This window comes from Lissotriton vulgaris, chromosome 5 (assembly GCF_964263255.1).
Source record: "Lissotriton vulgaris chromosome 5, aLisVul1.2, whole genome shotgun sequence".
NCBI classification, from domain to species: Eukaryota; Metazoa; Chordata; class Amphibia; order Caudata; family Salamandridae; genus Lissotriton; species Lissotriton vulgaris.
The window spans coordinates 555,633,230-555,656,622 of NC_141693.1; the positions used below are offsets into that span (position 1 = coordinate 555,633,230).

General features: G+C 41.9%; 1 long non-coding RNA gene across 1 annotated transcript; it reads right to left on the bottom strand.

The window, feature by feature from the left end:
- Positions 1 to 632: 632 nt before the first annotated feature.
- LOC147711240 (uncharacterized) lies at positions 633 to 23,231 on the bottom strand. The gene is made up of 3 exons (XR_015295671.1): positions 23,113 to 23,231; positions 8,055 to 8,117; positions 633 to 904 (listed from the first exon to the last, which is right to left on the bottom strand). It is a non-coding gene; the product is annotated as an uncharacterized LOC147711240 (long non-coding RNA).
- Positions 23,232 to 23,393: the final 162 nt, after the last annotated feature.

Below are 23,393 nucleotides of genomic sequence, written 5' to 3' on the forward strand. Positions count from 1 at the left end.
TTGTGGGTTTCTGTTGGTTTGTTTTTCCAAGAATTTATATAATCCTGGCGTTACCAAGTAAATATTGCTAATTCCGTCTGACGCACAGTTGCATTGTTTGAGTTGACTTCTCAGTTTTGAACACTGTCAACTAACACCTAGAACCCCTTTACTGGCTATGAAAGCCTATGAGACTGTCTGTATATTCTTTCCTCCCATCTGGGGCCACCCTCCCACATGCCCTCTACTAGCGGATGGAGCTCAAGGATAACTTTCACAAACCAAGCAAAACTCAATGACCATTTTCCCAAGTAGTCCAGTCCATTCAATACTCTTGCTACAGCATTGACTCTGCAGCCAATCACCTCACTGATCTGCAGCCCTCTATTGAGTGAACAACTCTTAAGACTACCTACAGAGCAAATAAACCTCCAGTCACCACACTGACTGTGCGTTTACTGTCTCTCCGGCTCATGGATGGTGAATATACCTGTATGCATGATGCAGAGATCTAGGATGTCTTGCACCTGGCTCGAAAGGTTGCATCACAAGATGTTGCAAATATTTATTCCTTTAATTGGAGCTAGTCACGGCCATTAAGGATAACCATTCATGGGCTATGAGCTAGAAATAAGTAAAACTAGACAAGTACATCTGAAAAGTAGTTTAATGATATTGAGTAATCATCTTTATGGTCGTATTAGGTGAACTTTGAGGTGGTCTCCTCCTTCAAGATATTGAGTAATCATCTTTATGATCGTATTGGGTGAACTTTGAGGTGGTCTCCTCCTTCAAAGTGCAGTCAGTAGGCCTCATGATATATTTGGGGATTTTCACTTTTTCTTCTTTCCAGCAAACTGGTCTTTCAATTGTCCTGCAACATGCTCACCGGACTCCGTAGCAACCTTGCACCCTTTGTCGATGGCTGGAAGGGAAAATGAGAAGCAGTGGGTTAGCAAAAAGGTGAACCTCAGTCTAAGAAGGCACCTTTATTTAATTGTGTGGAATCATAAACCACCCATAGGGGTCATAGTGGTGTAATGTGGTCCATGTGAAAAATCAGTCTAGCAACGTAACAACATATTGTCAGTGTAGGCATGCACTGACTTACTTCTGCTATTATGACAAAAAAACAGAACTTTTCTCCCTTGGCAAGAGTATTGTTGCACCAAAAAATTCTCAGAGTTGTCACAGGTGAAGGTTACCTTTGAATTCCCTGCAGTTAACTGTATGGCAACAGTTTTGCTTAGGCACATCAAAGTGCCTCATAAGTCTTAAAGTACTTGGTATGAGTCCAAAGTGTCGGGTGCAGTCCAGCCGCAGTAGCTCTGGAATAATGTCCCTCTACCTGGAGTCTTGACAAGAGCAGGTCCATCAGCCTACTTGATGGCAGTTTGAGCAACTTAATATATGAGAATACTACAGCAACTGTGCTGAGACTTTTAGACACAACCGTCACCTCTGTATTGGATGAGTCACACTGACCAGATATGAATGTCTGCTGAAGAATCTGGTGACAAGATCTGTTGGAGGAGTCAAACATTTTTTTCTTCCTAATATGCAGAAAACCAGCCAGTTAGGACCTCATGGATATGTTTTAAGGGGGCACATGGGAGCAAAAAGCCTACTAACCTGCATCTAAATTCACAAACGCTACAGCCCAGCAAACCACCTGATGAAGAGTATTCAAGTGCATCATTATCGAAGAATTTTGTCTAGGAGGTATGATATATATCAGCTCTGTGAGCAGGTTCTTCCAGTGTTTGACAGTGAGCCAAGTATTCCTCTGTATTCCCTTTCCCGCTCACCTCATACAGTTCTTGATGTTACCCTGGAGCCCTACCTAGCGCAACTCCTGCAAAGTCCACACTAGACTTAGCAAGCATTTAACAATTACAATTTTGCCTTATGTATTGAGAAAAATATGGAGTACATTTTCTTCAATCTGGTTGGCAGACAGCTGGATGATTAAGTTGTGAGTTGGCACTTCAAACTACATTGACAATGTTATGTCTCAACTTTTACAAGCTCTGCCTCAGCAATCTTATTACTACCTCCCTAGTCAAACTGCTAGCACAGCAACCTAGGACTTCCATGAAGTCAGTTGTCATGCAGATGCTACAACAACAAAGCATTACTCAGAGAGGCTCCCAGGAACAACGACAAAATCACAGGTTTGAGGAATACAGATACCTCGTCTAAGCATCAAAATTCTCATATGGAAGATAAAATGTCCATACCAGCAGTGGTTGGCACAGATCGGGGTGGGGTGGTGGAGGGCGGGGGCCAGAGGTGGGGGCAGCAGCAGGGAGAGGGAGTAAGGAATAAAAAAACCTGCCTCCTCGCCACATCTCGCTGATCTCTCCATCGTCGTCTCCAGAACAGAGCATACAGGAAGCACCCAGGTTCCCCTGAGCCAATCACCGCACTGCAATGCAGCATTATGATTGGTAAGCACCCAGGCTCCCCATAGCTAATCACAGCGCTGCAATGTTTATTTGTGATTGGTCTGAGCCCCATAGTTCGGTGCCCATCCAGGGAATAGGGGACTGGGCATGTTCCCTACCCAGGCTGGAATGCAGCCCTGGTGGAGAACATTGAACGTGTGCATGAATGTTTGACTGTTCCCAGAGGGCTGGCCAAACATTCATGTATTATCAATAAAGGACTAGCTTGGTTGTGTTTTAGGGAGACTCAGTGCGTACGTATGACGGCAAACCACTTGGTTTGGTTGTTAAGCCCTCACCTACCAACCTAGTTGGTGGCATGCTTCATCATCGGGCCCACCACAGTGACACCGAATGTGTCCCGGGTGTGCTTCGACTCCAGATTACTGAGGAGCTGGTATACTTCTCTGAGTGTGCTGTGAGGGTGTGTGTAAGAAAGTGATTTAAAAGCTATGCAGTGGGTCCCAGTTCCCGAGGGTATATGGATAACTTTAATATCTGGGCCCCTGCTAGCGAATAAAAAGGCAGTCGGACGTAGTGGAGTTAGTTATGGGCTCCCACGTCCTATGTGGTCTACATGTTTCAGCCAGGCCTTTTATTTATTTACAACTGGCTTTCCTCAGGACCAATGAGAATGTGTAGGTGCAAAGATATAAATTATATTAAGTGATAAGTGTTGTTTAAACATTCATGCACACTTTAGGGAGTTCAAACCACTCCTCCCCTCCCGTCCTCTTGTCAGCAGAGCAGCGATGCCCCGTCCCACTTGCAAAGCTGCTGCAACAAAGAAATATAAAGTGATAATAAATTAGAGTTATTAATATTTAATTTTTCCTTTAGAGACACTGCTTAAAAGCAGTGGGGTGATGCTCCTCCTCCTTAGCGGAGGAGCCACCACTGGTACATACGTAATGAAAGATGTTTGAAAACGTAAAAAGTCCTACAGATCATAAGGAGACAAGAATAAGAACTTTAAGTCAAGGTTAAAATCCAACAACATCTGTACTATTGGCATTCTAGAATGAACAAATACTGGACAAATGGAAACATTAATTGAGCAACTCCTCACAGAGCTGTTTAAAAGTGCAGCTTTTCTAACTTGTTTGTAGTACAGCCTCTCACTGACACCTGTGCCGGAGCACCACGATGGCTGATGCTCACTTATCTACTCAATTAAAGAGATCATGATGTAGCATTTTACTTGGCATATGATAGGGGAAAACCTTGTTACTCTGGATCCATTCTCTATCCCATTTTCCCGGGTTTCACACTGACTGTGCAAGAGGCTCACAAAGCCTGCACTGTATTTTACATTATCTGGCATATTCCTGCCATTTCCTTGCACGGGCGCACAAACTGCTGCCTAGCGCTGTGGTGCAAGGGTGCCTGCCATGCAGACAGGATTGTTCTTGTTCAGGAAGAGGCACCTTCCTCCACTAAAACAATTCTCTGAGGCATTTTCCTATTTCTATGTGTGCTGCAGAATGCTGTGTTGCATTACTCTAGATTTATCAAGCCACTCAGGGCCAAGCAAGGTGGCCTTGCGTAGCTTGATACATCTAACATTAGTGTTGCATTGACCTTGCACCTGGTTACGCGGTGCAAGAGTGACACAACACAAGGAAAAATTCACCCCCAAATTCTTGACTTCTGTAGGATTTCAGCCTCAGGATAAACTGGGGAACCTCCATAATATTTCTGTAAACTCAAAATACTACTTACTGTGCAATAGAATTCCTTCTCCATTCAACAGAAACACCTGTTCACTTTGTCCACTATTGGGTATCAACAATCAGATCAGGATGCAGGGATTGTGTTAAAAGAACTGTGGTTTAGAACTCAATACACTTCACTTCTCTTGCTGGGCAATTGCACTTATGAAGATGGTGTCCTCCTTAGAGTTGTATACCTGCTCACCAATTCCCTTTGGGTTCATTGAGTGCCTTTTCCACCAACCTCAGATTTTTGATGATATAGCTTGCATAGGTGGAAAGACAGCCTCAATGGAGTACATTGGTCTTACCCTGTTTCAAACCCAGACCTTGAGCTTCACTTGGATGCTTCTAAGGCACAGTTTACGCATTACTGGTTCCATTAGTCCCAAAACCTACTACAATTCATAGCAGAAAGAGGTGGTTTCCCAATGATCAGTGCTTGCTTCAGCTGCCACTTCCATTTGCAGGACCACATTAAGTATGCAATCGATGAGATGGCTATCTGATGCACGACATTGTTTTACTGTCCCTTTGTATCTATACCATACAACCCTTGGCTTCCCCCAACTCAGAAACAAAGGTAAAGCACCAACATGGCAGCTTGAGGATATCCTGCCTGAGCAACTTCTTCCTAGTGGGACACTTGGAAATTATTGAAACATTTTCTACAAATGAAATTGACTGGGGACAGTTAGACATCTTTCTGTACTATAGACAAGGTCACTGGAATTATGTGATAGTGCTGCTGTGGCGATTTGTGGATAATTGTAGGTGTGCCGCATTTGCCACATAATCATCTGCCACATAACTGCAGATTATAACAAAAAAAATATTTCCAGCTCAAACAGTTTAAAACTTACTAAAGATGCAACAACACATGTGGAAGGCTCTTTTCAAAGCTGGACTGGTCACCTTTATGTTGCTTATCGCTATATGTGGGTGCTAAACCAGTACTAATGAGATGAAACCAGTGCCCAGAGACTGTTACCAAGTTTAAAAATAACGGAATAAGGATGTGAAACTATTAAAATATTTGCTGCGTTATGCTGCATAATTCACCTTTTCTTGCCTCATAATTTACAAAACCCTTCCACATAATGTGGCCCTCTCCTACCACATAATTCCAGTGGCCCTGAATTTAGACTGTGTAGCATTCTGTGCATGTTACTTCCATCATTTCCAGCAGAAGCCCCCGCTTCAGACACTAACAACAATGATTAAAACTTCAAGCCCTACACATCTAATATCCTACATCTTTGTAGGTGTGCTGGGCTGGCACAGAAACTAAATCCTGAGGGGCCAGAAGGCTCAGGGAGAAAGACCTAGGAACCCAAACTGATGATCAGTGGACCTTTTGCGGTACGTGTCTATGAATAGTAGGCATAGACCTACTATTCATAGACACGGACGTGTCTATGAATAGTAGGCATAGACCCCTTCGGTTCAAGCAAATTCACTGCATCTATTACACATCAGCATGTTTGAGGGACATCAGACATGCAATAAGTGCTCACAGAGAGGCCTATTTCATACTTGTGGCTTGGTATTGCCCTAGATGACACCTGTTTTGGAAGGACGTGATTACTGAATCACAATTAATGACAAAAAGAATGAAATCTTTCTCTTTGGTCTCACTTCTGGTATATGGTAAGGATACTAAGCTTTAGCACTTTTGTTAGCCAAGTGAAAGGTGAGCATGTGGCCCTTTACCAATAGTTGTGGCCTGGATCAAAGACTTGATTTTCTGTAATAATCCATATTCTGTCATGTCCACAAATACAAACAACAAGGGAAGGAAAACTCATACGTTCTGCACAGCTACTAATAAAAAGGTTCTGTCCCATGTAAGTAAGTGGCATATGATGTATGTTGCTCTACATTTACATGCTTGTGGGTCTGAATACACATCAATTAAAATATTACTACCTGCTCTTGGATATCAGAATGTGGTATTATACATTCATGGAAGGTCAGCTATGACTGAGTAATGATTTTGTACTACGGCAACACCCTATGTATTTTATTATACTAGATTGCTGAGATAAATGTAATTTTTCTCAATGTATTGTAATCATGCCCATATGTAAATGTCTTGTCCATTGTAAAAATATTCTAAAAAATAAATACAAATTAAATAAAAATATTCCAATGTTTGCTTAAGCGAACTCATGAGTCTCTGAGTGTTCTGAATAAGGACTCGCTCTGGGTTTGGATGTGCAGTGGATTTTTGCATAGGGACTGCTTGCTTTAGTTATTCAGTTCTCCAACCACTACACGAATGCCCTTAGAAGCCTGATGCTTACACCATCCATTGATTCCCTTGAATCTGTATTTTGTTGGACCGCTGACTTCTCTGGATTTCATTTTTCACCTCAGGTTACCACTGTCATATTAAAGGCTTTGTTTGTGACATTAAATTAGTTGATGACCCTTTTTCTTGTCTCTGTCCTTTTCCCTTACCTATGAGGAACTAAGTTGGATTCTGTAATCCAACTCCAATAATCTTTAAGGGTCTGTGTGTACAGCGACAATTGTGAAGTACAATGGTGTAGATCAAAGACTATTTCATTGCAATATGTGGATCATATTTAATTTTCACTCACTGACAATGATTCATTCCTTCAATTGGAAAAGTTGTTCTCTATTTTCCCACAAACTTTGCACCATTCCTCAGGATTATTCCCAGGCAAAGCATATGTGCCACAAGGAAGGTGTATGAGGACATAGACATTGTTAGTGGCAAAATAGAACAAAAGAGAGGATGGTGCGCAACGTTTACAACGCGCGCGTTACCACGACCTACCATCACCATGCGGTTGTAACAACGAAAGTTGTTACAACGCATGGCGCTGGGGGGCGCTCGAGGATAGTAAATCATTTAATTTACTATCCCAACACCTTCCCTACTATCCCCGGGGACTGGTGTTGGAATAGTAAATTAAATGTTTTACATTTGCGACCCCCCAACACAAGTCGTTGTAACGACTTGCGTTGTTACAACCGCGTTGTAATGGTAGGTTGTTGTAATGCGCGCGTGGTAACGACATATATCCGAGAGGATATCAAATATATACAAGCTCAGTAGGAGAGGGTTATAATAGGAAGATCTAAAACAGACTTCATAAAGAGCGAAGATGGAATAGAAGGTTTTTAGAATTTGACAAGTTGGAATGTAGGATTTTTGAAGGCAAAGCTTTTTTGGACAGGTTTTTGGGCATTATCATTTTTCAGAGTGTAGAATTTTGAACTTAGAACTTTTTACAACAAGGGATTTTGAACAAATGACCTTTGGAAGTTACGATAATTGAAAGTTATGCTTTTTTAAGTTATAGTATTTAAAATGTAGGAATTTAGCAAACTATGATTTTTTCAGGAGGTGTTTTTTAAAAGTCATATTTTGTATTTATAATGTTTCAATGGCAGTATTTTAGGAATTTTTGGAGTTGAGTATTGCGGAATACTGACTGAAGCTTAGGATAAAGTTAAGATGACGGTTTTGTGTTTTGTCGCAAACCTATTAATAGTGCCTTTTGGAATGTAAGGTCTTCAAATTTAGGACTTAGGATAGATATGAAGCAAAGATTTTTGGAAAGTATAATCTTTTCAAATACAGTTTTTTAAAGATAGCATTTTTTTCTCAAACAGAGTTGTGAAGAGTATACATTTCTGAACGTATAGTAGTCTGAAGATAGAAATTGATGCAATAGTTTTGGAAAATTAAATTTTTTACTGTTAATGTTTAAGGAAAACAGTGTTTTTGACAAGTGAAAATATATTTTTTTAAGTTAGAGTTTTAAGCTTGCAAATGTAAAAACGTGTCTTAATGCCATTCTACATGTGTTGAATGTGTGATTTGCTTGTGGGTGAATAACTTCTGGTTTGAAATTGTTCAAGCAATAGAAATTTCTCTTACCTTCCTGACCCGCTGCCTTCCCCTGTTCCATACAATCCTTCGCAACATGCTCACCTTGAGCCACTAAAAAGAGAAGTAGACAGAACAGTAAAGTTGTTAATTAAAAAAGGTGTCTTCAAACATTCTAATGTTAGACCACTTCGTATTAAAAATTACATAGGTATATTTTCACACAGGTTATTTTGGAAAATGTTAAAAACCTTGCACACAATCCAGTAGTGTGGTTTGAGAGTATTCCCCCAAGAAATGTAGACAAAGACTGATATCTATTGTTGCCTTTCAGTTTATAACGGTTAAAGAAAAGAGGGGGGCAGCAGTATCTTGATAGATAAATGTAATCCATATGGTGTATGTTGCTTCTTTGTGCCTTGCATCTTGTACATGAAATTAGAAACACATTGTGAGAAGACCAGAAATACCCGAAAGACTTTTGGGACATAGGATGAAATTAATGTTGATTGTTACCTTTTATTTTTTTACATTAACCTTTTTCGAAATAGAACAGCAAAATGGTATTCATATTCTGTGACATTTTAGAAGTTTCTAAGAAATTTTTAGCCCATCATCTTGACATTTCCTGGGGCTACCTGAAGACTCCCTCACATCCTGTTATGGGAGCAAAGGGGGAAGCAAGACATTTTGAAGACCCTTGATTTAGAACAAGATTGTATTTTCAAAATTGTGATGCGTTGTTGCTTCAATAGTTTCATTCTATTCTCTCAATGCAAATTAGTAAATGTCTCTTGTTATTAAAACTTTCAATCTTTCACATTGATGTTGAGAGAACATGGCATGTGTATGTTTTGAAAAACGGAAAAATTATCTAAGAAAGACTAGTATTGAGGCTGCCTTGCACAATAATACTGACACTTGCATTTCTGTTCACAGCATCAAAGCACATTGTGCACATAAAGTAGCTGCACAAAAAATAAATAAATCCATTTGCAGTCATGCAACCAGCCTTCAAGAATGGATTTGGAATGCAAAAGCCGAATATTTTGCTTCCTACTTTAACAAATATTGGAATAAAATACATTTTAAGTGAACACAATGTTTTTATTAGATAATGGTAACATTCTTAATATATTATCAGCTAATATTTTTGATCGTAGAAATATATCTCTCCTAGACCTTCTCTCAGGATCTTTAACTTTATTTTAAAACAGAAAACATCAGATAGTGGCGAAAAGCGGTTGAACCATTTCATAGATTAGTGGAGTTGCATTTCATAGCGCAAATCTTTAAGGTGTAAATGTTGCAGTTGATGATGCCTAAAAACCTCACACCCCTTTTCAGAAACTATCAGTTTATCTTTGAAAGGTTTCTTTGACCTCCTCTTAAATACAACCTTATCCTTTAATCCTTATCACTGTATTTGCCATGGTTTACTACAGTTGTTCCTTGCTTTATTTGTGATTGTTTGCTTTATAAAACACTTTTGCTCCTGTGTGCCCCATTTGCTGATATATTTATTTTTCTTTTGTTTTCCTTATCATTCCTTTTTAGGTCGAGTGTGAGCCAGCACGCAAGCGCTGCTCTGTGAAGAGATGTCGTAGTTGAGTACGGAGAGAAGCTTCACCCACTCCCCCCACTCTTATTTTTCATTGGCTTCTGTATTTGTCCTTTGTAACTGCTGGCTTCTGATTCGTTATGGGGCTTGTTAGTCCCTCTTTAGCACAGCCATGTCGTCATTGTATCCTCCAATGGCTACTGGCCCCTTTACTTTGTTGTTACATGGGGCGTGTACTATTTCTTTTATTAGGATTCTCCATTCATGCATCTTTCTCCGTGCCTTCTCCTCTCCTCCCCCCGCCCGCCCGCACTCCCGTTGTCTGTGCCTTCGAACCCCCCTGCCCGCCCTCCCTCCTGTTGTCCGTGATGCCAAGTTGAAAAACATTTGCAATGCAATAGGTCTCGTGTAAATTGGAGACCTATTGCATTGCAAATGTTGGTTGTTTTACATGCCACTGTTTGCTGTATTGGCTATTCATTGTTTTCTTTGTTTCTTGTTTAAGTAGCTTCCAATTGTGTGTTTTCATTTGCTCCTTTGCACCACCCTATTCTGACTTCTTAGAAACCCTTTTTTTTATCATAGCTGGTTTAATTTTTATAAATTGTAACCCTTTTCATTTGTTATACTTTTTTGGTTAATTGGTTATTTGTCTGCTTTTCTTTTATGATTTTTCTTTTACGTTACTTTTCAGTGCTCTGTTAGGTATTCTTTCATCGACATTTACATTTCATTAGCTATTTTTGCTTTTTTCTTCAGTAAATTGCCTCTTTTTTGCCTCCCTTATACGTTTTTGACATTTTGCTTTCTGGTTCTTGGTTAGATCTTTGCCATCAGACTTTTAGGGCTTTCCAATATACGGCTTTAGATGCCTCACCTGACCCACATAATCCAAAAACATTATAAAACAATAACATGCCTATATACATATAGGATATTTAGGGCATCCGTCTTTGTCCATTTCTTGGTCAACTTTCATTCACATTTTGCATCTTCCAACTACAGAATACAGCTTGGGGCAATGGATCAGTCTACTTTAGCCACCGGCTCTCCTGCACTGAGAGAGGAGGCCAATACTTGACTTTTATTTTTTTACACTCATGTGTATACACTGTGTCCAGACGATACTGTATATCCAAGCTGAAATAACATTTTCTTTGTCCCATTAAGAATCATAGTTTTGTGTAATGCGTATTAAAACTAAAAAGGGTTTCAATAATTTTTATAAATACACCTGCCTGGTGTACGGCATTTGCAATGCTCTATTATAATTATATACAATTGTTAATTTTTATATACATTTAAAAATATTATTGCAACCATGTAATCACCACATTAAGTTGGTAGCATCATTTATATTGTTTTTTTGTGTGGCTTCTGCTTAGACAAAAAATAAAAGAAAAAAACATTACCCCAGTTTGCTAAGAACAAACATATTGCTTTTTGTCAATGCTTGTTTTCTTTTGCAACTTTCCTATATTTTCTCTCATTTTTGCTATGATTGACTCTATTGTTTTTACACTTGGTCTTGCTTTCTTGTGATTTTATGTTTTCTGTGTAATTTATTTTTTTGTTTATGCCTTTCTAATTTTTTTAATTTCAACGATATTTCTTTTGACCTGTGTTGGACTTGGCCCTTTTGGCAGGTTCACCCATGAACATTTTGCCCTATAATAATGACATGATGTTAGTTGATTTCTGGTCTCTGCGCACTTTAGCACTGTGGCCCAGTGTAACATGCGTGGGCTCTCTGAGTGTGTGTGGTGAGATTGGCCTGTCCTCCCATAGGAATGAATGGGTGATATGAGTGTCCATGGTAGTTCCTGATGTGTGGGGAGTGCAGGGTCGAGTTTGGTATATGCGAACTTGAGATTAAATGCTGCGTGGCGGTGTGCACAGATTTAATGTGACTAGTGTCGAAGTGCCACTTTTAGAAGTTATTTACAACAAGGGGTGGTGAGGGACCCTTTTCTAAAACTTTTAGAAGTTGGCATTTCTGTGTGCAGTGAATTGACTGTCTGGCTTGTGATTGTCAGGAGCAGGCTGGTGTGCTTGGCTCCAGCTGTCAGGATGGGTCTGCCCGGTTGTGAATGGGGAGATCTGCATGTAGATGGGAGGGAGGAGTTGCACCTGGTACCTGAATAGGGCTGGGCCTTCCCTCCACAATGCTGGCTCCATCCCCTGTGGTGCGTCTGATGTCCCTGACTCATCCTGTGAATAGGAGAAGAGGAGCTGAACAAAACAAAGTGCTCAAGTGCTCCCAAACCAGTTGTATCTGGTTTTCCCTAAACCCTGTGCTGGGTGACAAAGGATATTGCTGTATAAATAAGGGGCTGTGACCCCATGAATTTGTTCTTGTTTTTGCAACTTGAAACTACCAGGGGCGTGCTGCTGCTGGGGTCCAGGGGAAGGCTTGCCTCCCTGGGCCCTGCCCAGCCCCTGGATGCCTTGGAGACCTTGTTTCTTTGGAACCCTGCTGCCCTCTTCATCTGGGAGGACCTGGTTGCTCGGACCCTATTTTCTTTCACTTGCCATTCCTGGGGGCTTGGTGGTTCCTGTGCCCCCCAGCGCCTCATGAGCGCTTTTTTTTTACTTGTGGGCAGGGTGCTGTTGCTTTCCTCGAAGGAAGAACTCCTGCCTTTTACTCACAGTGCTGGGCTGGCATCCCCGACGTAGGGAATTCCTCGCTGCAGATGTCCTCGCGGGTGCCCACCCCGCTGTTTATTTTTAAGTATAGAGGGAGCCTACCCCTCATTGTGACCCTCGCTTCACCTCCGCAGCCGCGGGCGAACAGAAGTCAGGCACCGTAGTGCCTGGCGGCGGGCGGGACTTCTGGTTTGGAAGAGAAAGTCCCACGACCGCCGCCGCGAGAGAAGGGAGAAGCCAGCTGAGTGATGGCTTCCCCGGGGCTCCTGTGAGCTGTGAGGGAGCCCCGGAGGAAGGAGGAGGCAGCATGGGGCCTTGCTGGCTCAATCCTGAAGTCCTGGTCCCGAGACGAGGGACCAGGTGAAGACTGGTGCAGGGAGGAAGCGGGGCTCTCGTCAGGAGAGAGAGCCCCGCAAGCGCCGCCGCACACGAGGAAGAGAGATGCCTCCAACCGCAGCCAGTTGAGTTAGGGCTGGGCTGGGGGACCTGGGGGCAATCCTGCTTACGCTCCCTGAGGAAGCAGATGGTGTGTGAGGTGCCAGTGTGAGGCACTGAGGTAGAGCTGCCCCGTCTGCCAGCGGGCCGCTCCCACGAGGTGGCATTTATTTCTTCAAGGGGGCCGAGTGGCCCAGGGGCAGTTACAGGACCCAACATTGCCCCCAGAGCCCCGTGTGGCACCAACATTGGTTTAAGTGGTGTCTAGAGCCTAATGGGCTCCAACGAAGTGTTCCAAGGGCCCGCGTGGCCCATGTTCTCTCCCCTGGAGATGCCTCAGTGTTGGGGGCAAGCCCTTCTGTTTTGGGCACATAATTAGTTTAGGAGCCCGAGTGCTCCCAGGGGGCATGTCTTGTTTAAAGAGCCTGCGTGGCTCTACCCTGGCCTCATGTATTTACGGTGCTAATGTTTGGGGGCATTACTCACTGTTCAGAGCCTAGATGGCTCCAACGTTTGGCGCAAAGTGTTCTAAAGGGCCAGTGAGAGCCCATGCTGCATTTGAAACTCTTACAGCTGCCCAGCAAGTAGTGGGCAGCTGCATCGTTTAGGACTTTCCTTTCAGGGGACATGTTCTTTGTGAATCTAGGAGTGAGACGCATTCCTTCGCCCTACCTTGGCCTCCACAGCTGCGCAGCACTTAGTGCCAGCTGCATCGTTTAGTCCCCATGTTGTTGTTCTCAGCTTCCCAGCAAGTAGTGGGCAGCTGCAAAGTTTAGGTTTTGTGCAGTGGCACAACCTTGACCTTCGCTGCTTAGGCAGCAGCCCTGTCTTTATGGACATAGGACGTTTGAGCCCCCTTTTTAGATGGCCAGTTGGCCAGGGGGATTGTTACATTTATAAGGCGCCAGGCCCTAATGTGATTTATGTGCTAATGCTTTTTGGGTGCTAGGAAATGTATTGTGTATAGTATGTTTTGCGCGCCCTATTTTGATACCTCTAAAATATGGTTTATGCCTATGAGGTTGTTTTACCTATCTTGGTTTGTGTTAGGGAGATTATACTGCCCTGTGTGATTTACGCCCCTAGTGTAATTTTTACTTAGGTGGTTAGGGTCTAATGTATTTAGACTCGTGGAATACTGTGCATGATGTAGTTCATGTCACAGACTGTTGCAAAGTACAGTGATCACCAGTGTTTACTAGTTGTACGTTCTATGACCTATTTTAGTTGTGATGGTTCTGACAGTGGTCCATGTGGCCCTCTCAGGTGTACATAATCCTTTGTAAATATTGTCCTGTGCCAGTTGGCACAGTGTGCCTTATGTGTTTGCAATTCTAATGTGTTTTGAGAATACAAAGGCTATTTTTGATATAACCTTGTGTGGAGTTCCTTTTGTGGGGGGCCTGGGATGTTGTTGCTGGTGGTTGCGTGCGCAAATGCTTTACACATTGCCCCCGGGATAAGCCTTACTGTTCGTGCCAATCTACCAAGGGGGTGAGCAGGGGTTATCTTTGGAGTGTAACTCCCTTGCCCTAACTAGAATGGTGGTCTCTGCTTGGCGCAAGCCTCAGCCAACCAGAGATGCCATTTCTAACAACCTGTATTAGTATTTTGACGATTTAGGTAATACAGTGTTCCTGATTCTTTCATTGAATTCCCACTTACTTTTTCTGTCTCTGTTTCCATTCACCTTGCTCCGTGTTTTTACCTCTTTGATTTACTCTTTTTTTAAAATAGTTTTTATTCGCTGAATTGATGCAACTTGAACAATTGGAATATATATAGCTTATCTCAGTACTAAATTAAAAATACTAAATTTTTAGCCGCCCTATATAATACCGCCACCACACATTACCTCTTAAAGCTAGTTTATTAAGTTGTCACCTTTTGTTAATAAAAAAAGGGGAGGGTGACGATTAGGTTAAAGGAATATGTGAGAACTTGAACACACAATCACAAGATCAGAAATGAAAGCACACTTCACAATTACATTACACAACCATTATCAGTGTGACACGTTTAGCCCATAAAGAACATTAAAGGATGCCCAGAATTGTTTGTCCAGCTATGTTATTTTTTGTTAACCAATAAGCTCACCAAACTTTGAATCTAGTCTCCATGAGATGGTTAACTGCAGAGTTTAATACAGCCTCTCTATTAAGAACTGGAAATACTCAAAGATTATGGAAGCAGACCAAGATTTGCCATCAACAATAACTTACTCAATTTGACTTCAAAAGAAAGATCCATTTTTAAAAGTGTATCTCCCCATAAATATTAAACTCTTCCACATATCCTCATTACATGACTCAAAGTAGCAGGCTTCCTAATGCAGATTCCCAAAAAAGTAGTAAATCTGCAACCTACTACAGAGGCAACTACAGAGCCATAGGTTGGTTGTCATATGCCTTAGTGCAAGCAAAGTAACTGGGCCCCCTCACTAGGGTGACATTTCAGTCTGTCAGCTGCCCACAAGACACCTCAACCTCATTTGACATAGTCTGCATCTGCTGTATAAAAACTCACTAATATTCTCATACGCACACTAGTGTATTTCTACTCCCTGCACTTCATTTCTGCAAGTCAAAGCCAGAACCATAAAAAAGCATTACCAAAGCCTATATGTTTGGTCCTTTTAAACTGTGTGCACAAAATGATATAACATGCAGGATCCCACACTCACACTGCTGCCTTCACATAGGCATACCCTTCATACTGCACTCACACAGGCATTTGCCTCTGCACTCACATAGGCACATTTTTCAACCTGTAGATCACTTACCCAGCACTCACTAACAAAAGTGTTAATCCTGCATTCACACAGGTGCACCACTCACATAATATACTGTCCACACACAGGTTCACCCCTCAGTAGGTGGGAGCAGAGTTGGGACAGATGGTGACATGGGAAACACAGGTTACATCTTTGGTGCATTTATCCACTAGTGCAAGTCAAAGATGTTGAAGTAAGCTTTACTTAACCCTTAAAGTCTACTTCAGTTACCTAGCCTCCAACAGCCATACTTGTACAAGCACTGAAGATAATGTGAGCCTGAACTTAGTGGACCTTTGCGGGGAATAGTCATGGCATCAACAAGAAATTACCACTTGCAAGCAAATGTTAAAATGAATAAACAAGGAAATATTGAAAAACAAGAGAAAAAACGAATTGTGGAGTGCATGTGCTTCAATAAAAAAAGAAAAGCTTCTCACTGGTCTTCCCTCTTGGAACAGTAAAAAAAAGATAGAGTAGGAAGAATACTGTTTTAAGATGGTGACAATGTTTTACAGCTTGCAGCAGTGAAGCCTCGTACTCTGCCCGCTGTGGTCCAGTAGAAATAGAAGCGGAGCTGCTGTTACTATTATTACTCAACTAGCACTAGTCTGTAGTTGAAGACCAGCTGCTGAGGGATGACCTAAAGGGAATATCTCCTGAGGTCAGATTCCTCTGTATGCAGAGTAATACAGGGAAAGCTGACAAAATACTGTCAGCAGACTATCTGACATCCTAAAGACCAGCCTAGAGAAAGCCAAGCATTGCTAACAAAGTCAAGGACTGAAGAGGACTGATCCACTGCCCAATTGTTTGTACGCTGTTCTAAAGGGCTGAACCTATATGTGAATGACACTCTATCTGGTGTGTAACAGAGGTAGGCTCACCCTAAGCACATTTTCACTGAGCAAGATTATGCATTATTTTTTATAAGACATAAGGCTGGTGAGACAGCTAAAACAGTCCTTTGGTCAGACAAAGCACATTTTGAAATAGATAGAGCACAGGGAGTAAAAGAGCAATGGGTCTTTGACTTACAGGCGAAAGACATACAGCACTGATCAAGAGCATCACAACCTTCCCTGAACGACATGGAACAAGTGTGGTACTGCGAGACCAGTGTAACTTTCCCTAAAAAACATGACTTAAGTATGCTACTGCAGGGCCAGTCGGTGCAAGCTTCCTTCAAAGAGATGGAACACATTTGGTACAGCAGGGCCAATACAAACTTCATTTAAATATATGAAACAAGTGAGGCACTGCAGGGCCGGTGGAAACTTGCTTCAAAGTCATGGAACAAGTGTGGCACTGGGCAGCACAATTTAATGCTTCCCTAAGATACAACAAATAAGCAGCATTTCAGATCATTTGGTACAAGTGTAAGGAACAGCACTGAGGTGTATAAGTGCAAGCTTGACTCACATGAACAGCAAGATTTCCACAAACAAAACTGGTACAGCATCAGGCAGGAGTACACGCTTCCCTCACACCCATACAACACATACTGATCTGGCCAGAAACAATACACGCCTCTGCAGCAGCACTCCGAGCCTGCATGTAAACACACACACACAATGTGCAGCATTTGGTAATAGTGTAAGATCCCCTCACACATAGCACGGTGCAAGATGGTCAGCAGCGGTGCAAGCTAAAATATCCTCACATGAAAAGTAGATCTCACACTGGCAGCAGCATTCACTCTTATTTTATGCTTGTTACCCACACTCTAACCTCATGCACCAAGAATGAAACACAAAGCATTAAATTTTGATGTCAAACTGGAGCGGGAAAGGGATAACAATGTAGTGGCTGAATTACACAACGTAAAACCAGAAAACATAGGATCAATGCTGGTGTCTTCACTCTACCAAAAAGTGTGAATGTAGCCAAATATGTTATATTGTCTTGCTTGCTATTTTTTTACTATTGTGTATTAGAAAACTTTGAACAATATGAGGATGTGTGCTGTACATAAATCTCTCTTCTGTTCGACTTAATGGACTATAATTTTAATCAATCTAAAATAAGAATTTAGCCTACATATAGGGTCCATATGACAACTGAATTGCTTCTTAATTCACTAAAGGTATTGCCATTCTTTTTTTTTTGGATGCCTGGGTGAGTAGTCCATCACCCTTCTCTTTAAAAAAATATTTTTATTGATAAAGTTTCATGACCGACAAGTAAACAGCAATTATATACGGTATGTGCAAGTTACATTCAGTACCATACAGGTTACAGAGGTTGGAAAAATATATATCTTAAACAGTGACATCTCCGTCCCTAGGTCTTCGCTATTCCAATTCTACCATGGGTGAAACACAAATCTCCCCCCTGTGGGTGTTCCATTTCAGCTATTTTGATCCCATTTCTTCGGGCATCCTCTAGTTAAGAAGACTTCTTTCTCGGCTATCATGCACCTGTCAATCTCTCTCAGCCATACTTACACTGTGGGTGGTGCTATTGCCAATTCTTGTTTTAAAAATTATCACTTCAAATAAATTCCTCTCAATGCTGTGATATAACTGGATGTACTATGGTGAAACGCTATTGAAAAGACACGTTATCATATTTGTTCCACAATCTCCATGCAAAATAATCTGATGGCTCATCTCGTGCCTGGGAACTGAGAGCCAAAACGGGCTCTCACAGTCAAAAAAGACCCCTGGATCGTCTCTCCCTGTTAATTTTATGGCTTGCCCACTTCTTGCACAGTATTGTGTGTACCAGTTCCTCCATAAGCTTCTAAACACACCCCCGCCGGACAACTTCGGTTGAAAGCCCCATGAACTTCATTGTTTTCAAGTAGCTGAAGACAACTAATTCTTCCAGCGTTCTATTCAGAAAAGGACAAACGCCGGTTAGCAGTCCGTCTGCAGACGCTCACGCCTCTTCCAAATTTAGTTGAATCGATAGCTTGGAACACTCAGATTCTCTGTTTGGTCCTGATGAGAATCGGACAAAGGGTCCGATTCGAAACGCGTCGACCTTGTTTGTTGGGTTTCTATGTCTAAAAATGTCTGCATGCATTTATGCTTTTGAGGAATGATGTACATTGAGTATTTAAGCTAAAAAGAAAAAAAAATCTCTTCTTTTTTCCCCACATTGACAAAAGTTTTGGATTTAGGCTGTTACATAGACCCACACTGTTGTTTTGTGTGTTTCATGTTTGTTGTGTTTGAAAGCCTGAAGGTGTGATAGTTTGATATGAAGACGAGCTGAGTCAGGTGATACAAGAGACTGTGTGAATGCGTTATAATTTTTGTCCATTCTTGTTGTGTACGTCTGTCTCCTAAATAATTTGTAGGTGTTCTCACATATTTATAAATACATTTTGTACTGTGTGTGTTGTTTCAGAATCTTTAAAAAGAAATAAATATTGATGGATTAAATCCAATACATGGTTAATAATTCATTGGTTGTTAGCCAGTTGAACGAAGTGTAGTCTTGAGTAGAACTCAGTATTGGCGCCTTTGTTGTTGATTACTTAAATAGACTCTGCTTTACTGAAGGTGAGTCAAAGCCCTTGTGTGTTTCATGATATTTAATTAACCTTCATAACCCTAGCATGGCTGTTTTGAGGGTGCTGCAGCAACGCCCCTGCACTCAAATTTTCAGGGCACAGGTTAATAGGTGTCTTCTAAGGGCTGAAGGAGCTGTTGTAGTTGACCCACCTCTGGGCCCCTGTTCATTGCACCTGCTGCACCACGTGTAGCTACCCCCTGCCCTACTAGTACCATTATGAGTACGTGCACTTTTACTACTTTTGGGATTTCCCATTTATTCCCAACAGAATGCCCGGAAATCTGCAACAGGCACATGTTTCCATGCATACTACTGGAAGGTCCATGCAATGTGTTTCATGGCTCTCCTTTCCACAATGTACAAGTGTACATCTTCGCAGGAAAATAATGTTCCCTTGCATAGTAAACCCTGCCCTTACACCCTCTCCAAGTGTGTATATAATTCGTTCCCCTTTCCATCATGCAAGACCATTCCCGGGTGGTGGCTGGACTGGAGTTTGTGAATGCCAGCAGTCTCACAAATTAATGGGCGTTTCCAAACTTAGAAATCAAACCATCCCTTAATGCAACCATTTTCAACCCATTATATGGGATAATATGCTTGCAGACTGCAAATGGCTTTGTGTGGTAGGCCCCAGGGTATTTTTTCTCTATTAGTCGTTGACATATATCTGCATTTTAACTCTTTTATTTTATATTTTTATGTTTTTGTCCCCTTTGTTTTTCTCTTTTGGTTTGTCTTGTTCCTTTATTGTGTTGCTGTGTTTTTGTATGTGGGTCACGTCCTGGGCTCCACCTAGCTAGGCCTTGTGTTTATAGCACTAAAGATACGCAGCAGCACACTGTAGACAGAGCACGAGCTGCTGTGGTCTAGATCCCCTTAGAGCACTTTATGATCTACAGGATGAATTTGTTGAAAATAATCAATGCACCAGGAATATGGGCAGCATGTGTGCGCAAACAGGGTTCCTGGAGAAAAAGGGTAGTGCTTGTAGGGTGCCAGCCTGCCGCTTCATCTTGCCAGGGCCTTGATTCAGCTCCCAAAGTTTTTTCAGACCCTTTACTTTGTTAAACTTCACTTTTCTTCTTCACGAGTAAACACTTCACATAGTAGAACCAAAAGTCTTGGCCCTAGCTTAAGTGTTGATGTTTTCTTGGTCTTCAAAGGTAGATATAACAGTGCTGCCCTGATTGTTCTCCCCATAATTTAGAAGTCATATACGTGCAGGCTGGCAATGCTGTGGTCACCTTGCCACCTTACTGTGATAGTTACATACGCCTAATATAAAAATGAACTGACCAGCCCATTAATTAAAAAAAAAGTTTGCTTTAATGGGAGCCTAACATTTGCACGAATTTCCTATTGAGAAGATACTGGTTTAAAGCCTAATCCAAGACACATGTTTAAGCAGTAGTTACAGTCCCTATGGTCTTGTATGGCAGGGCCCACTTTATCTAACCTAAAGACTTATTATTATCATTATTATTATTATTATTATTATTATTATTAATAGGGAAAGCTTAGACCTGAGTGCACAGTGAAAATTCTACAAACCCAGAACCCTTTAAGGAGAGATATTCTGTGTGCATCGCCAATGATTTTTGGCCCTCTGAGCCCACTCATGATACAGATATATTAATAAATGCCCTGTGGTGATGTAGAATAGTAAGCACTAGCAGTGTATGAAATATGCAACTTTTTTGCAAAATGTGCATAGTGTGTTCTATAATGACACATATTACCCAAAGTGTGTCCTTCTATTATCGTGAGTAACTTTTCTCTTTGATGATATTTTGCACAAAACAGTCTTTTCAAATACTAGCAAGAGACTGGTTGGAGGAGAAAATGTAAGTCAGCGAGACAATTTTTACTCAAAATTCTCTCCCACAGGTAACAATTAAATGAAACTTCTCATTATGCGTAATGGTCAAAGTTTAGAACGTTTTGTACATCGTGAAGTTCAGCAAATACACAATAGGATAAAGGCATGACAACAATTTCAGCTAAAAGCAGCCATCTCTTTGCAGTTAAAGGGCCTTAGTTGGATTTTGACGGCTGACACTCTGTCTATCAGGTTGGCAGAAGACTTTACCTCGCAATCCTGACGGTCAACCAACCATCTGCCACATTTTAATCTTTGCACATTGAAAGCCATTACCGTCAGGATGGTTCCTTTTAATGCAAAAAAAGTTTGGTGGACGGCTGCCATTAGTTTTGATCGTTGTGAACCGAGCTTTAAATGTTTGTTTGTTTTGTAGAAGCAAAGCCCCACAGAGGAGGTTTCTTTCAGAAAAACAAAAACTTGTGACCTCCACCCACACACCAAGAATAAGTTTCCAGGCTGTGGGGGTCATTTTTCTTTTTCTTTTTATCCCTCTTTTGTTTTTTTGCCAGTGAGGACTGTTCAATTTAAATAGAAAAGGGGATGTAATGTCCTTCTTCCGGCTGTCCCTAGTCCAAGCTAACAAGGGCTCAGTTGATGGAAACGTTATGGTCCAACAGTCTCTAACTGAGGAGAGCAGAACGCTAATTTGGTGAACCGGGTACTCTCTTGTGCTTGCAACAGAGAACCCTGTCTGCAAACTCTAAATCGGGCCCCAAGAGCCGATCTCAGACATGAACGTCAATTACATTTACGGGCAGAAACTCAGGGGCATATTATCAAGGGGGTTTATCTCTGCTTGTGGGCCCCACTTTGCATGTCAGAGAAATTTATCACTAATGACATGCAAAGTGGGCGTGCCAAGACTAACATCGCTATCTCCTATTACCAACTTTTGGAGATATTCGCGTTAAGCGCGAATATCTCCAAAAGCTAACACCTGCCCTGAGCAGTTCTTAGCCATGGTTTCCAATGGTAGGTGGATAACATGGCTAAGAGCATTAGCTCGGTAATGCATGAATATCGCGGACTTTTCAGCGATATTCATGCATTGCGGCCGATTTTTATATCATTTGCGATAAACCTTGGTAATACCAAGGTTTATCTGCGATAAAAATCGCCGCAGGTCGGCGATAAATTTTTGTCTCTAACCAAGCAATAGCGATAATTATCGCTATTGCTTGGTAATATGCCCTTCAGTGTCATATGCAACTTCACCAATGCATGATCTTTACTAAATATTGTCGCAGGGCTCCTGACACTTTTTCATGCCAAATAAATGCAAATTGAACATTAATAGAAAATAAGACAACACCTAGCCCCACAAATAAGAACCGCCATCCACGTCCAAGAAAACAGTCTGATACCTCAAGGTCTAAAGCTATGAAAATGAATAAATATAAAGCAACTGAGTGTAACACTGAGCGTGTTTTTCTTGTACATCGAGAAAAGTGTATAGCAATCAGAAACAGTGGTGCAGCAAAAAGTAGAGCAGTAGGTGTAGTGGTATGTCTATTAGAGAGTCGTTGTGCCAGGTTAGAGCTGTATTTTACTACCAAGGCCCTGATACCCAGTCGGGCGGCCCAGAATTACCGTACAGGATTCCACACTGCCTGATGCAGTTTGGGAAGTTTGAACGCCACAGTTTTTCAAGCTGTTGGAGAAGTAGACCCAATTTTTTAGGCTGATAATTTTGGCTGGAAAAATGAGAGGAGGCTTAAGCAACTACTCCAATTATTTGCTTCCTCTTTGTCAGAACTTTACTGTCCTATCCCTCCCATACTCTTCACAACCCCCTTCCTCCACCCCTTCTGCACAGAGAGGCCCCGGATAGATGTACCATCTGCTCAGATTGCGTTAAACCCCATGGGACTGGGAATTCTGCGTGGACTTGAAAAAACAAGGTTTCACCCTATAATTCCCCATTTCATGGAGCTTTAGCTCTCACTGGAAACTACTGGGTGGATTTACTGCACAATAACACAAATCCCTTCTGTACCCTGCAACCCGTATTCAGGGCCCAACTGGTTGCGGGGCCCTTGCTTGCAGTAGGGCCCACAGCCCAGTGGGCTGGACTGGCTATTGTGCTACTCCAGCATTGTCCCGGAGAATTAAAGGCTCGGGGAATGATGATAGAGCTAGATTGGCTCTCAGGAACCGCCACAGACCCCCTTTAGTTGCATCTTCTAGACAGGGAGGTTGCTTAGATCTTTTCCCAGGGATATTTTGCTCCAGTCCATCCCTTATGGCGCTCATTCTATGTCACTCCTCATTATTCCTTGCTCACCTGCTTCATCAGTGATGGTATGAGCCTGCTTGGTCAGGTCTTTGCAGCCCTTTGCGAATGACATGGTGTCGAAGAGGGCACGGTTCGCCAGGTAACAAATTAAAGATGAGGGATTTTTCTTCAAGTTGTCAGAGCAGCTCAAGGTCCTCCTCTTATAAATGAGAGCTGACTCCACCCCTCAAACTGCCCCCCTCCTCCCCCCCCTCCCCGCCAGCTGCCTTCAGTGCAGACATGTCTCTTTGGTTGACAGATAGGCATCGAGTATGTGAACCAGGTGCTAT